Here is a 16,352-nt window from a genome sequence, read left to right as displayed (position 1 = left end):
TGGAATTTTGCCTTTGACCCTGGACCTATCTCTCTACTTTTTAGACTTTAATGGGTTTTTGTATAATTTGTAAGCTCTTCACAGCTGTGATTCTTTCTCTGTGCTCTTTGTGTGAAACCAGTATATATATTAAACTCAAGACTCCATGGCAAGTTAGAGCAGTTATGAGCTAAGCATTTAGTCTGACTGTTCTTATTCCATCCGACGCCACTAAACACCACTCAGGACCCCCCAAAATATAGAGCTGGCTCTCTATATTTCTCCCTTTAGTAACCACAGAATGCCCAAACAGCCTACCTCTCATTGCCAGGATCATATTGGTCATGAAGGCTTTAAATGGCAGCAACACCAACTGAGATTCTAATATGGGATGGGAATATTTTGAGTTTGCTTCTTTCTCTGCCATCTTGGGATGAGGCAAAGGAACTGACCAATAGTTTGACTTTGGTCAGGATGTTGGAGACCAGAACTCAGGTATTTATGTCCCCAAGCACCAGATCTGATCCACCTTTTACTTTTATCCTCATGACCCAGTGTTTTCAGAGGAAACAGGATGATGTGACTATCTTAACATAATCACCATCCTCCATCATCATAGTATACTGTGTGTATATGCCAGTGTATTCCCAATAAACACCGTGTATATGCATAACTCAGATCCTTCCTCTTTCCTACAACTTGCAAACTCTATGTTCTCTTCTCCTACTCCTTGTGATTCAGAATCACCATCAGCAGCATGGAAAACCCCCCTCTCCTGATGCTACTTCCTCAATCTTTCATATCCATTTATCTCAGCCCTATCTCTACCTAATCTCTGACTTCTCCTATCCTCTTTTCCTTTCTATCTCCCTTTCCTTTGTTAAACAAAACCCAACTCCTTTTGAATAAGGGGTACCAGTTTCTCAGGTTCTATGCCAAGTATTCTAATGAAGATCACATTATTTCCTCTACTTGCCACTGAGTGGAAAGAGAGTGTTAGAGAGGAGAAGATGCAGGGTGAGAAAGGGGGGAAGGGCATGCTGTACTCTGCTTTTGAATACCTTTATCTTCCCACTCTTGTACTGTTCACACTGAGATGTGAATCTGAGTTACTCTACATCACTCCTACTACCTGGCTCCATTACTCTTTGTTGTTGTGGTTCATGTGATTCAGGCATGTCTGACTCTTTGTGATACCATTGGCCATTCCCTTTTCCTAGTGTAGAGATTAAAATTAATATGCAAAATATTAAATATTATATTTATAGATTTTTATTAATAATAAACTAACATAAAAAGCTAACTAAAAAGGTATTACCCAGTCTGCTTGCTAGAGCAAAAGAGGAAAAGGGAGGAGCTACAGAACTTATAAAACAATAATGTGACCACATAAATGTGGAGGTGCAGGAGAGATTAAAGGGAATTTTGGGAAATATTAAGGGACTTATGGGGGATGCAGTCCAAAGTTCAAAATTTCCATTTATATACTGGATACTCTCTTTTTTCCCCTGGGGTTTCATGATTTTACCCTCTATTGTTTTTCCTCCTGTGTGTCTTGGTTTCCTTTGCTGACTCATCATTCAGTCTCTACTTGTGGTTGTACCTTCAAACTCTGCTTGGGGCTCTCTTCTTTTCTCTTTCTCTATTCTTTCTTTTGGTGACCATATCAACTTCCTAGGTTTGCGATGGTGAGTGTATAGCACACAGGCCAGAGGGGAATGCTCCCCTCCCCATCTCCATACATGCCTGAGGACATTTCTCACTTCACTTGCCCCTCTGCCCAGCAGCCCAATGGGGACACTTCCTCTCTCCCCCGTCTAGAGTAAGGTGGGGGGCTAACACACTGCGTGAGGGTTTTAGTTTGGGCACTCAAACTCTAAAAGGTTTGTCATCACTGTCCTTGGGTTTAGTTATAATCTCTGTGATGATAACTCCCACAATTATTTATCCAGTTCCAGTCTTTCTACTGAGTTCCAGGTCCACATTGATGTCTATTGTACATTTCAAACTGTAGGTTTCCTAAGACATTTCAAATACAAACTCTTCCAAAATAGAACTTATTATTTGGCCCTTTAAATCCATCCCATCTCATCTCTAAAATTCACCATTTCTCTCAGGAGTAACATCATCTTTCCAGTCTCTCATATCCACAGTCTTGGTATCATTCTCAATTTCTTGTTCTCTCTCATCCTGCATATTTTATCTTGTCTTTCCTACCTCAATGACATCTCTCAAATATTTTTCTTTCTCTATTCATAAGCCACTGATTTAATCCAGACCTTCATTACCTCTTACTTGGACTGTACTCCAATTCTTTTACACAGCAATCAAAGTGATTTTTTTCTTAAGCATGAGTCTAACCATATTACTCTCCAACTCAACAAACTCAATGGCTTCCTATTACCACTAGAATAAATTATAAAAAGCTATTCTCATTGACTTTTTATTTTTTAAAACTTTATTAACATTTTTCAAAATCTCTTTGACTTAAGCAAAAATCCTTACTTCCTATCTTAGAATCCATACTAAGCATCATTTCTAAGAGAGCAAGATAGAAAATTGTAAGGGCTAGGCAATGGAGGTTAAGAGGCTTGTTCAGGGTCATGCAGCTAGGAAGTATCCGAGGCCAAATTTGAAACCAAGATCTCCTATCTCTAGGGTGGCTTTCTATCCACTGAGCCACCTAGATGCCCCTCTCATTGACTTAAAAAAACCCTCTTAACTTCTGTCTCAGAATCAACACTCTGTAGTAGTTCTAAGGCAAAAGAGTGTTAAGGGCTAGGCAATGGGGGTTAAGTGACTTGGCCACAATCACACAGCTAGGAAGTATCTGAATCCAAATTTGAACCAGGACCTCCTGTCTCAAGGTCTGGTTTTCTATCTACTAAACCATCTAAATGCCCTTCTTATTGGCTTTTAAATTTCTTCTCATCTTGACCTTAACTTATTATTTTTCTTCCCAGATTCTGTGGAAATTCTGTGGCCTAGCCAGACAAAAATTCTTGCTCTTTTTCCTTACATGGGACATTCTATCTCCTATCTCAGTATCCTTGTGCTCGTTGTTCCCTTAGCCTGGAATGCACTCCCTTCTTGGCTTCTCTTTGTTGTTATTGTTCAGTTGCGTCTGACTCATCTTGACTCCATTTGGGGTTTTCTTTGCAAATATTCTGGAGTGCTTTGCCATTTCCTTGAGCTCATTTTACATTTGAGGAAACTGAGGAAAAAAGTGTTAAATGATTTATCCAGGTCACACAGCTAGTAAGTGTCTGAGACCAGATTTGAACTCAGGAAGATGAACCTTCTTGACTGCAGATTTGGCATTCTTTCTGCCCCACCCACTTGCCCTTTCTTCTTTTTGTAGAATTCCTTACTTCCCCCAAGACTTAGCTCAAGCACTATCTTCTATTTGAAAAATTTCATGATCTTCGCAACTGCTAGTGCTTTCTCTCCCTAAACTACCTTGTATTTATTTTGCATTTATCTGAATATATGTGTATATGTATATGGACCAATCCATCATGATCATCAGATCCCCATCAGAATGTAAGATACTTGAGAGAAGCAACGGCTTCATTTTTCTTTGTATCCCAAGTACCCAACATAAAGCCTGGCATATAATAAGTGCTTAAAAAAAGAATTGATGGAATAGAATGTTCTATTACTTTTCTAGACTTGGGCAGTCCTTTCTTCTTCCCTCACTCCTATGATTTAGGGTTTAAAATATCCATTTCTTTGTTCTCTCTAGGCCCTTGTTACATTTGCCCCTGCTGGTTCCTGGTTTCTTTCATCAACTTGTCTATTTGCTGGTTTAGCTTCCCAAACTCTTTTTAAAGATTAATGTCTTTGATTTCCCCAAAGTCTTTCCCACTAAGGGTGGGGAATGAGCAGGAAGTTATTAGGAGATGGATTGGGGTAGGACTGGAGGGGAAGAGTGAGCTGGGGAATCCCCATGAGCCTTGGAGAAAATGGTGATTAGGCAGCACATGCACTATGCAAGATTTGATGACCTAACAGTTTGATGGCTGACTTAGAGAAGACTTGCCTTAGTATTCTAAAAATCCCTTAAGACCTCAATTGGTATTCTAGATAGCAATACAACTTTAGCTTACCTGTTGGTGTTATCTCGACCTTCTTCCACACAGACAAAGGGTCCTTCAAATATAGAGAAGATCTCCCAGGCAAGGTCTGAGTCAAAGTTAGACAGGCTCTTCTCTGGGAGATAGATATGTTGTCTGTCCTGATTAACCTTTTTTTGACTGGATTCTGGATTTAAGATCCTCATTTTGTTACTGCTTTTTTGGAGTTTTTGCTCTCTATCCACTGAATGATAAGCATGATGGAGCTCGGTATAGTACTCTCATAGTTACTGGAAAAACATGTAAGCAGGACTAGTTCTATAGTTTGCTCATTTCCTGGCTCAGAGGAAATGCAATAAATGCTTATTGAATTGAATTTCAAAGAAAAGTCACAGAGCACTTCATTTAAGCCTCATATCAACCTTGTGAGGTTGGTGGGCTAACTATTATTGTGGCCATTTTATAACTGAGGAAATTGAGATATAGGTATCTAAAAAATTTCCTAACATCATCCAGGGAGCAAGTAATAGAGTCAAGTTTTGAACCCACTGATGTCAGGATTTATCCATTTAGTCCCAAACTTTAACTGCATTTCAATTTGCCTCCTGGACATCTCCACTTGGTTATTATGCCAGAACCTTAAATTCAATATGTCCAAAATTGAACCATTATTTTATCTTTAGACCTGGCCCTTCCTTCCAACTTTTCTATTTCTCCAGAGGTCACCAGCAGTCTTCAGCTCAGTTAGTCTTGGAACCCAGTGATTATTCCTTTTCTTTACTCCTTTGCATATGCTACAATCAATTCTTCCTCTGTGGTATCTCATTCCCTTCCTCCCATGACCCTACCACCACCCTAGTTAAGTCCCCTCGTTATCTTTTGCCTGATCGATTATAGCATCCTTCTAATTGATGATCTCTGTGACTTCAGTCTCTCTCTTTGCTGATCTACTATCAAAGTAATCTTGCATCATAAATTTGATTACTTAACTCCTTTTACTCAATACCCCAATTCCATGCTCTGGCATTCCAAGCAATTCCTAATTTGGCTTCAGTCTATTTCTCCAACTTAATTTCAGGGTTCTTTCCTTCACATAGTCAGTTAAACTACTTCCTTTCACTTTCCTCTGCTTTGGCTAAACTGTTATTTCTCAATCTCATTCTGCCACTGTCACACAACATCTTACATTTCTGGAATGGACCCTTCCAAGTCCATCTATTAACATCCTCTCCATCTTTCAAGGACCATTTCTTTCATGAGACTTTCCCTAATTTTCAGTACTCAACTTTTTCAAGACTCTCTGTTTGACCTTTTAAATATATTTAGTAATTTCTTGATTTAAAACCTAGTTTAATAATAATAAGTATTTCTGTAGTTCTTTTAAGTTTGCAAAGGGCTTTACAAATCCTGTCTCATTGTATTCTCACAGCAAGCCTGTGAAGTAATTGCTATTATTATCACTACTTTACAGTTGAGGAAACTGAGACAGACAGAGGTTAAGTGATTTGCCTAGGGTGGCACAGTTAGTAAGTGCCTGAAGTAAAATCTGAAGTCCAGTCTTCCTAATTCCAAGTTGTGCATGTTACAGTGCATCATTTGGCTGTTGGTGAATATTTGTGTATACTCTATTCTTTAAATAGTTTTGAAGTCCTTTGAGGGTAGGGACATATTATGTTTTAATTTGGCATCCTTTTCATTCTTATGTTCCCACATGTGTGACAGCCCCTTGCTTAAGAAGGTACTTAAGAAATATTTGTTAAAATAGACCTGAGGAAAGTAAGATGCATGACTGGTATCTTATAATGCTTTAAAAATTTTTTTTAATTTTAAAAATTTAATTAAGAATATTTTTCCATGGTTACATGATTTGTATTCTCTCACTCCCCTTCTTTGTCCCCTCTCCCATAGTCAATGAGCAATTCAAACTGAGTTTTACATGTATCATTATCATGATAATTCTTGAGCTTTAGAACAAGGGACTATGACCTGGATTTTACTATTTTCTAGTCACTTGCATTTTTATTAGATCAATTGAAATCGATTTCTGAATAATAATTGTTAGGAAAAATTTTGAAAAGTTCTATGTAAGTTGCCACCTACTAATTAAGAGGAAATCATAGAGACCTCTGGCTATTGCTTTAGTTTTACTCCAAAGTTTACCTATATGGATGGGACTCTTTCTTTTTTCCTCCTGAGAGGTAACATGAATACTGGAAATAGCATTGACTGTGGAGTGAGAAGGCCTACATCGGGATGGCTTCTAGGAAGATGGAAGACTAAGAGATTTCAGGCAAGATATTCTAAGTGACCCTTTTAATAGAAACTGTAGTCTCCTTAAAAAAGAAAAAAATCTCAGAACCTCAAAAGAAAATCTTTTTTTTTTTAAATGCTGAAAGAAATGAGAAGAAGAATATATTAAAGAAACAACAGCAAAGAAATTCCCCAGGATATGATACAATGAGAAACACAATGAAGGACTTGATGGCAGAAATGAAAATAACAAAAAAAGAAACAAACAAAAAAAAGAAATGACAATAACAAAAACATGCCAAAATGAAGTAATCAGGGACTTGATTACAACTAAAACATTTCAGGACATGATGATGATGAAATATCAATAGAAATTATTAAAATAGTTATGTAATGAAAATGAATTCATTGGAAGACAACATGGAAGAAGGGCAACTGAAAAAGGGGAAAAATAAACCCTGGAAAAAACTAAAAAAGAATTTGAAAATGTATATATAGAGAAATGATGGGTCTGGAAGACAAGAACAAGGAGAGAAAATTTAGGGATTTTTTGGCTTCTCCAAAACTGTGAAGAAAAGATTCTGACTATTGCATTTCCTGGAAGTCTTTCAGGATAATTGTTTAGAAATGTTGGAAAAACAAAAGAGATTATAAATGGATGAAAGTTGGAATAGTGCTGGTGAAATAAATAATTCCCTTTCGAAAAAAAATATCTGAATTAAATACTAACTTACTATTTATGTGACCTTGGGCAAGTTACTTAATCTTTTTAGGCCTGTTTCCTCATTTATAAAAAACGAAGTAACCGGACAAAGGACTCTAAGGATATTTTCAACTCTATATCTGTGTTCCAATAATTGTAGTTTTCATTGGTGCCTAGCATATAGTGAACACTTAATAAATTTTTTTTTTACTTATTAATTGTGACTCTAAACCACTTAATCTCTCTGGGCCTCAATTTCTTCCAAAATGAAGGTGTTTAACATGATCTCCAACATCCTGCCTAAATCTCAATCAACCTTGGATTTTAATGGATACAATATGTAATACAACATTAAAAGAAGTATGGTTTTTAGGATGGTTCCACTGTACTCTATCTTGTCAGACCTCTGGAAGCTACACTTTAAGAAGGATAAGGATAAACTGGGGAACTTGGAGGAGAAGACAAAGGAAAATGGCCTTGAGTCTGTGCTATGTGAAGATCATCTGAAGGAAAATGGAGTATTTATCCAGGAGGAGAGAAAACTGGGGAGGTGGGATGTGATATCAATCCCCAAATATTTGCAGGGGTATCATGTGGAAGACCAATTAGACACTTTGCTCAGAGGGTAAAATGAGGAGCAATGTATGAAAGTTCCAAATGGGGACAATTTGGCCTCATTATCAGGAAAATTTTCCTGATAATTAGGACTATCCATCAGTGGAATGATGGAGAAGGAAATGGCAAACCACTCCAGTATCTTGGCCAAGAAAACCCCAAATAGAGTCACAAAGAGTTGGACATAACTGAAATGACTGAATGACAACAATGACAAAAACTAATGAAATGGGCTAGCTTCAGAATTCCCTATCAGGGAATGAGTGACCACTTATAGAGTATGTTAAAGTGAAAATGTTTTCTGCGTGTAGATTGGACTGGATGGCTACTAAAGATCTTTTCAAATGCTCAAATACCATGATTCCACGACTCTCTCTAAGCCTCCATGAGTTTGTAAGAAGGTAATTAAAATACTTGCATTATCTCAATAAGTACCTCATAGGCTTGTTGTGAGGGAAATGCTCAAGAACTTATAAGTATAGTTTATTCTCATCGGGAATTAGGAGAGTCCTGTTTTAGTTCTGGAGACTGGACTGACTCCCAGTTATTATCTTGGGTGATCTTTTTAATTTTTCTGTGCTTAGTTTTCCCTTTATAAATTGGGGAGTAACAAGAATGTCCTGTTTCCTCTCTACTACCATTTCCACAGAGCTATGGAGATGAGATAACAGAGGGAGGAGGAAAGTAGCTTGAGCTCTTCAAAAGAAAGAGGCCACATAAAAGTGAGGTGTTATTATCAGTAACAGGGCTTACAGTATTATTCAGGTTTCAGTTTCTGGAATGGGGTAAACAAAGCTAGACAATTTTCTGTTTTTTTTTTTATTTTTTTGTTCCTTGAACTGTAAACCCTGTAACTGTGACATTAAAAACAAACAAATCCAAACTATGCTTTGAATCCCTGACACCTGGCACAGTACTTAGTAAATGTTTGTTATTGTTACTGTTTTTTTTCCCCTAAATTCTCTTGTTAAAAGGGAATGGTATGTTTTGTTGATCTCTAAAAACACAAGCTCACAGGACTGTGCCTTCTGATCTGGGGGCCTGTTGATCCTCAGAACTCTGATATGACTGCCTTTCAGGCAATCACTCAAGACCAGAACTTTCATTCTTCCTTTCTTCTTGCCTTACCTCCCCCTAGCTAATTTAAGTTGGTTATATCTAAACTTGTCAGGAGGATAAAAAAAAACAAACAAAAAAACCCAGAAGAGAAAGTAATTCTAATTAGAGTGAGATTTGGGTGCCCTGGATCTGGGCTGGCATTGGGATCATGTTTGGATTGTGCATTGAGCACAGGTTGGAGAGAAATGATACTTGAGCAAATGGGTCATTGCTGAGAAGTGAAATTGTGCTCCATTTACAAGGTATCTCCACTCCTCTCCCACCACTGCTTTCCAACTCAAAGCATTTGAGAGTCCTCAGTAAAACCACTGAGCATTCTGTGTAGTGGAGATTGTGAGTTGGTGGTGGTAAGAGGTCATGATGTTCCTTTCTCATAGACTAAAAAGTACTTAATGAACTGGAATGCGTGACTAGGAGAATGGAAGGGAAAATAGAAGAAGGAAGAGAACAATGACTCACAAAAGACAGCAGGGAACTCTCCCCTTCCCTCTTCTTTCTAAAGGGTTACTTTCCACCCTGATCATCCTTTATATTTCAAGCTTTCCTTTCCAACAAGTCAAAATCTCCCTTTTGTGAGAAGGGTTTATTTTTTCCGCTCAGCCATTTCACACTACGGGGTCCTTCCTTCCCAGCCTTGTCTTCCTCCTTTACTCTGATTAGTTCTCTTTTTCTTCTCAGAGGTCCATTTCAAGAGAATTTCCAGAAATTAAAGGGAAGTTAATATAGTCCAGATGTCTTAAATCCATCAGGCTCAGCCAGTAAAGAATTAGGAAGCCAGTAAAAATAATTGAGCTATTGAAAAGGTGGTCATACAACCCTTCTGCTAAGATTCTTACACTTTACTCCTCAGCATTTTCATTTAATTTATACATATGTAAAATAATTATATATTTCGCCTCATTTACATGTACTGACAGTCTCAGTTTTTTGCTTTATCAAACCATAACAGATTATTAGGACCCAATAGGAAGAAAAGGAGAAAGATGAAGGCTCAGCAACAAGTATCTGGACCAGTGATGAATTGTACAGGTAAGGAGAAGTATGATAAAAAGTTCCTGAGAGGAAGGAATGAACATATACAAATGATCTCTAAGGTCTCTTGCATGTTTAGCTCCTATAACCTTTTAAAAGAATTTGAAGAGGGGCAAGATGGCTTAGTGGATTTTGAATCATGTCTGGAGATGGGAGATCCTGGGTTCAGATTTAGCTTCAGATATCTATTAGTTGTGTAACCCTGGGCAAGTCATTTAGCACCAAATACCTAGCTCTCACCACTCTTTTGCCTTTGAGCCAATACTTAGTATTGATTCTAAGATGAAAGGTAAGGGTTAAAAAAATGACTTTGATAAAAAAAATAGTTTAAAATAAGCTTAGCTTTCTGAAGAGGTAAGTTCCAATTATCTTGGAAATTCTTAGAAGGCATATTTCCCTCTTCTACCTCATCTTTGTCCCTTAAATGAGGAGTTACTGGGATTATTTTGTACTTCTGGCAAAGAAGAATTAGTTTTCATCCTAAATTTGATTCCATGAATTGAGGGAAACACATATTTCCATCTGACTTCTGCTGTGACTTCAGGCTCAACATATGTGAAAGAATTTTTGTTATGTTTGTCATCCAAAACATCCCATGTCCTCCAACCATTTCCCAACTTCTATCAATAGTACTATCATTCTAATCATCTAGGCTTGAAACTTTTGAGTCACTGATGATTCCCATAGTCTTTAGTCCCACGTCACCAAGATCCTGATTTTCTCAAAGTCTCCTTGTCTATTTGAAATGTGTACCACCCTCATCAACTCATGCATGGGCTAATATCATAGACCCTAACTGGTCTCCTAGAGGATTTAAAGTTTCTAAATTTTCCATATTTTTCAATCCATTCTGTATTTTCATCTCCTTAAATTAATCTTTTTAAAACATTACTTTGACAACTTGAATCAGTTCAACAGTATATTGAACATCCTGTATTTAGGGTAGAGTCCTGGACTAGGTTTTAAAGATACAAAATATGGATAAAATATAATCCTTCCTTTCATGGAGTTTAGTCTCATGGGAGAGGGGTGGTAAGTTACAAATGGTGACAGTTTTGATATATTACATGACAGGTGCACTAGAAAGGTACAGAAGAAAGTCCTACATAAAGTTTGAAAGGGAAGATAATTTTAGATCAGCAGGATCAGGACAAACTTCCTGGAATCAGTGATATTTGGGTTAGATCATGGAGAATATTTAGAAATTCAGAAGACAAAGGGAGAGAAGCAGGAGGGTATTCCAGATATTGAAGATGGCCTGTTCGAAGGTATATAGGTGGAAAAGTTTAGTGTATAACTGGAGCAAGACAGACAAAAAGAGGCAAGGGATAGACAATAGTCCAATTTGACTATAGTATAGAGTACTTGAAAGAGAGTAATATGGAATAAGACTGGAAAAGTAGGGTGGTCCCAGGCTGTAGAGGGCCTGGAATATTAGTCAGAGAATTTTGAACTCTATAGGAGCATGATGGCAAACCTATGGCACACGTGCCAGATGGGGGCACTCAGAAACCTCTCTATGGGCAAGGGCGCCATTGCCCCAGCCCAGAGTTCACCAGAGTTCCTTACTAGAAAGCCAGAGGGAGTCGGGGCTGGGCTGTTCCCTCCCCTTCTCCTCCCATGACTGAGGACATCACATTACCCACCCCTCTAAAAGGTTCACCATCACTGCTATAGGGTATGTGATAGGGAGCCAGGGAAAGATTCTGAGCAAAAGAACAGAGACTATGTAAGAGGAAGACTACTTTAGTAGCTCTCTGAAGGATAAGACTTATGGCAGGAATACTTAACTTGAGGTTTGGAAACTTATTTTCTTTTTTTTTCTTTAACCCTTACCTTCTGTACATTGGCTCCTTGGTGGAAGAGTGGTAAGGGTGGGCGATGGGGATCAAGTGACTTGCCCAGGGTCACACAGCTGGGAAGTGTCTGAGGCTGGGTTTGAACCTAGGACCTCCCATCTCTAGGCCTGACTCTCAATCCACTGAGCTACCCAGCTGCCCCAAGGGAACTTATTTTCAAAATATTATGATAGCTATATTTCAATAAAGTTGGTTTCCATTTCAATCCTATATAGTTTGTTTTCTTTATTTAAGAATATCTTTCTAGGAAGGGTTCCATAGTCTTCATTATGCTTCTAGAGGGGTCAGTGACACAAAAAAAGGCTAAGAAGGAAGAGATTATGGACATGGGAAGATCTTTTAGTAAGCTATTGCAGGAACCAAGGGAGGTAGTAAATAATAAGATCTTACATAGTGGTGATGGTGATGGAAACAGAGAGAAAGAGATGATTGTGAGAGTTATTATGGAGATAGAATCAATAGAAACTAGTGACAATTTGGACATTAGAGTTAAGGGTCAAAGACAGCACCAAGTTTCAAACATGAGAGATAAGATGAACAGTGGCATTATTAACAGAAATAGTGAAATCAGAGAGAGGAGTGGACTTTTAAGGAAAGATGATAATAAGCTTAATTTTGGGCAAAATTTGAAGCACTGGTGGGACATATAGGCAAAATGCTATGTAGTGAGCTGGAGGTAGGACTCAGTTAGGACTCAGAAGAAAGGTAAGGCTGGAGATTTGGTGGTCGTCTATGGAATGGTGAATGTTTACTGAATAATGAATAAATGAAAAAATTTATTAAGCCAATACTATGTGCATAGCACTGTGTTGTGTCAGGTATACAAATAGAAAATTAGGAAAGAACCTGAATTCAAGGAACTCAATTCTATTTTTTAAAAAATTATTTTAATTTATTTAACTAAATAAATTACATGTAAAAATTTTGTAATAAAGAGAATTGAGTTCCAAATTCTCTTTTTCCTTCCCTCCTGTTCCACTCCACTCCTTGAGAACAAAAGCAATTTGATAGCAATTATATATGTGAAGTCATGCAAAACATATTTCCATATTAACCATGTTGTAAGGAAAATACAAACAAAACAATAAAAATAAACTAGAAAAGAATTATGTTTCAATCTACATTCAAAGGCCATTACTTCTGGAAGTTTACATTCTAAAAGAGAAGACAGTACATTTGGAATGTTTCACTTGTGTCAGATGGAGAAATGGCCAAGCAAGTGGAAATGACTTTGCTTTAATGTGTGTGTGTGTGTGTGTGTGTGTGTGTGTGTGTGTGTGTGCACGCATACAAATAGCTGTTTTTAATGTTGGATTGTTTGACAATGTCAAGGACTTTGGTAGTCAGAATTTTCTGGGTCTTCAATAGCAGTGGCTGTAGCACCTGCAGGAGCAGGTGCCTGATTGCATCTCTACAGAGGCTGCTTTCCAGGATAATGCCTGAGGGCACTGGGCTAGAAGCATTGCTAGTGAATTTTGGATCATTTCCGATGGGGTCTGAAGGGAGATTGTGGTCAAGATAGTGGTAAAGGTTTGACTTGCCTGACACTTGGTGTCTTCCATCTCTCCCAGGGTGTTCTGTTGCCTCAGTGAGGCTAGTTCACCTGCCTTATGTGTAGTAGTTCAGGAAATGTTTGGCTTCTTCTCCACAGGAATTGTTTCCCTGGAGGGCGACTTTGAGGACTAGGCTAGAAGTAGGACTGATGGTTTGTGGGGCATCTCCATTCCCAGGGCTTTTGTGCCTATCTTCTTCTTGGTGGCAGTTGGCACTGATCTGGAAGCTGGCCCAGTGTTTGGGGGCCTTACTATTTCCAAAGCTTTTTGGTTCAGGATCCTGAGTTGCCTCCATTGGATGAGGTTAGATGGTGATAAAGGTGGTGTTGATTTGGCATCTACTACCTCTTCTCTCTGGTGTGATGCCCTGCTACTTCAACTAGTCTGGCTTGCCTAAAGAAAACAAACAAACAAATAAACAAATAAACGTAAGTAAAACCCAAATTCCTTACCTTATACCTTATGTCCTTTCATAAATTGATCTCATCCTTCTTTTTCTATGACATCTCTCACTATTTCCCTTTGTGAACCTCTAGCTTCAGTCAGACTATCACCTTATTATCTCCAACACAGTACACTTATTCTTGCTCCAATTTCCTATGCCTTCTCACCCCCTTTTGGTTTATGACAGGCTTACCCCTATTTCAAGGTCCAATTGAAAGTCCTACTTCCGCATTGATTTCTCATGACCTTTTCAAGACCTTCCTCTTCTTCCAAGTCCCAATGAACTTATTGTTTCTACTACCCCAAAATCATTTAACTTTTTATGATCATACCTCACTACCCTGGAAGTTCTATGAGAGCAGGGATTGATTGTATCTTCTTGGAATCTCTCAAAAGTTGAATGTTTTTTATTTGTTTGTTTGATTTTGTTTGGTTTACTTTATACTTTACACAATTTGTACTACCTACAGAACTGAGAAAACAGAAGATGGGGGATGGTGATATTCCAGGATCAGGGGTTGCTCCAACAGACATGGCAGAAGCTTAAGGAGAAGAGGTAGTCCAAAGTGATAGTAAGGGCTTTATTGAGGTCAGTATTGACTATAGAGTCCAAAATCTGAAAGAATATAAAAAGGGATGTCATTTTTGCCTTTGTATTTCCCACACTAACAGCTTGGCATGTAGTATGCACTTAATAAATACTTGTTGAATGAATGAAGCTGGATAGGAGTGGGAATTGTATCTGGTAGGGCCTAATGGTTTAGGTGAATCAAGGGTCTAACTAAGGTATAAAACTATGTTTCAGTGGACAGAAGAGATTATGAGAGGAGAAAGATAAGAGGTTGTAATAAAATAGAGGGAACCTCAAGCTTCAAATAAAATATTTATATAGCACTTTACAGTTTGCAAAATGTTTTCCATTTGTAGCAAGAAGGATCAGGCTATTTCTTGGATTTGATAACCACTCACCTCAGAATTCCTATAGAGATGGGCATGCATATAGATTCTTATTGCTTTGTGGACACAGTTACTATTGTGGTTAAGGTTGGGAGAGAGGGAAAGAAATCCCTCTCCTTGCTGAAGTCTAAATGAGAGCTGGTGTTGGCTCTATCTTGACAAAGGGGTCACCTCAAAAGAGGCCAGAGAGGAAGGGTCAGAGAATAAGCATTTATATTGCAATACTATGTGCTCTGTAGTTGTCTGCCCTTCACTGTTAGAGGAGACCAATGACATTAAGAGAGTAATGTTTTGACTTGCAAATTAATTGGATTTAAATGAAGGTGAGTTACACAAAGCCATCAGTCTCACTTTCTTTTCCAGACTCAGTGGCAAAACTAAAGTCAAGATGACTGGTAATGGTCAGGATGCAGTGGAATGCCTTGGCATCTTTGATGTCTGACCAAGCTTTAAGCATTCCACAGTGCTTGCTTCAGCCACCTTCATGGCCATTGGGACACATTTTTCTCATCTACCCATTCCTCTGGGGAAAGTCTTCACATGATTGGGGTAGACATCCCCTTAACTAACTAACTAATGGGATTGAGGCTTGTCAGTTACCCTCAACCTGGTTTATCCCATTTATCTGCCAAGGTAGTGTTGACAGGGTGTGGCTGCTCTGAATACTTCTTAGAGTCACAGGTGAGAGATGGTCACTAAAGGTCCTCAAACCTGAGATGCTAGTCCTCCCTGAGCCTCCCATACACCTAAGTGTATATACTAAGTACTTTTACATATATTATTACATTTGATCCCCACAACAACTTTACCAAAAGCAGCCTTTCCTCAATTCTTATAGACCACAAAGAAAGTGGCTCTTCTTGGCTCAATAGCCAATCCTCTTCATACAGCCCACAGTCACAGGGACCCATAAGAACTAAAAAGGAAGCTCTGGTCATGCATAGCCTTTAGCCAGAATACAGAGCATGTATTCCTTCCCATGGAGCCAAAGCATACCTACCCAACTCTGTGAAAGTTGCTCCAATTGAGCAGATTGAGGGCTTCCCTGTGGGAAGCCAATAGGAGAAACAGAATCTTAAATAGATAAAAATCTGAGACTCCTCTTTTGACCACTTTTGTGATGCTTGTGATTTCTTGTTGAAAAGTATTGTGGCCTTATTGAAGAGCTTTAGGTTCCTAGCAAGTCAGCATTTAAAAGGTTAACACTCTCCCCCTTTGGCCAGGAATGCAGCTGCCTTGTATAGCCAAGGCCAAAACCTTAGCAGGGGCAATTCAACCCTGAGAAAAATATTCCCCAACTTGGCTTTCTGATAAGAACCCGGTCAAAATTCAGCCTTGGCCTTGGTCTGTTCTGAAGCTAATGAGACCTTTTGTGTTTTGATATGACATAATTTATAATTCTGCGCATCTGCAAAGTTTTTGGAGGAGTTCTTTTGTGTGAAATGAGTCTTGAAATATATATAATAAACTTCAAGCTCCTAGAGACAGAATAGCAGCATGAGCTGATGAAAAGATCTTCTGTGTCCATCATTTCCTTATCAACTAAACTGTCCTTATTAGATTATCAGAGATGATAAAGAGATCTCGAAACTTCCCCATGATTACTCTCATTACACACAAATTATCTTATTTTACCCTCCCACAGCCCTTTGAAGTAGGAACTGCATCTATTTTTACCCTCCATTTTACAGACAAGGAAAGAGGAGCTAAGAGACTTGCCCATGATCGCAGAGGTAGTACATGTCAGAGGCAGGAGTTGAATTCC

Source organism: Gracilinanus agilis, chromosome 4 (genome assembly GCF_016433145.1).
Source record: "Gracilinanus agilis isolate LMUSP501 chromosome 4, AgileGrace, whole genome shotgun sequence".
Lineage (NCBI taxonomy): Eukaryota > Metazoa > Chordata > Mammalia > Didelphimorphia > Didelphidae > Gracilinanus > Gracilinanus agilis.
Note: the sequence above shows the minus strand (reverse complement) of the source record.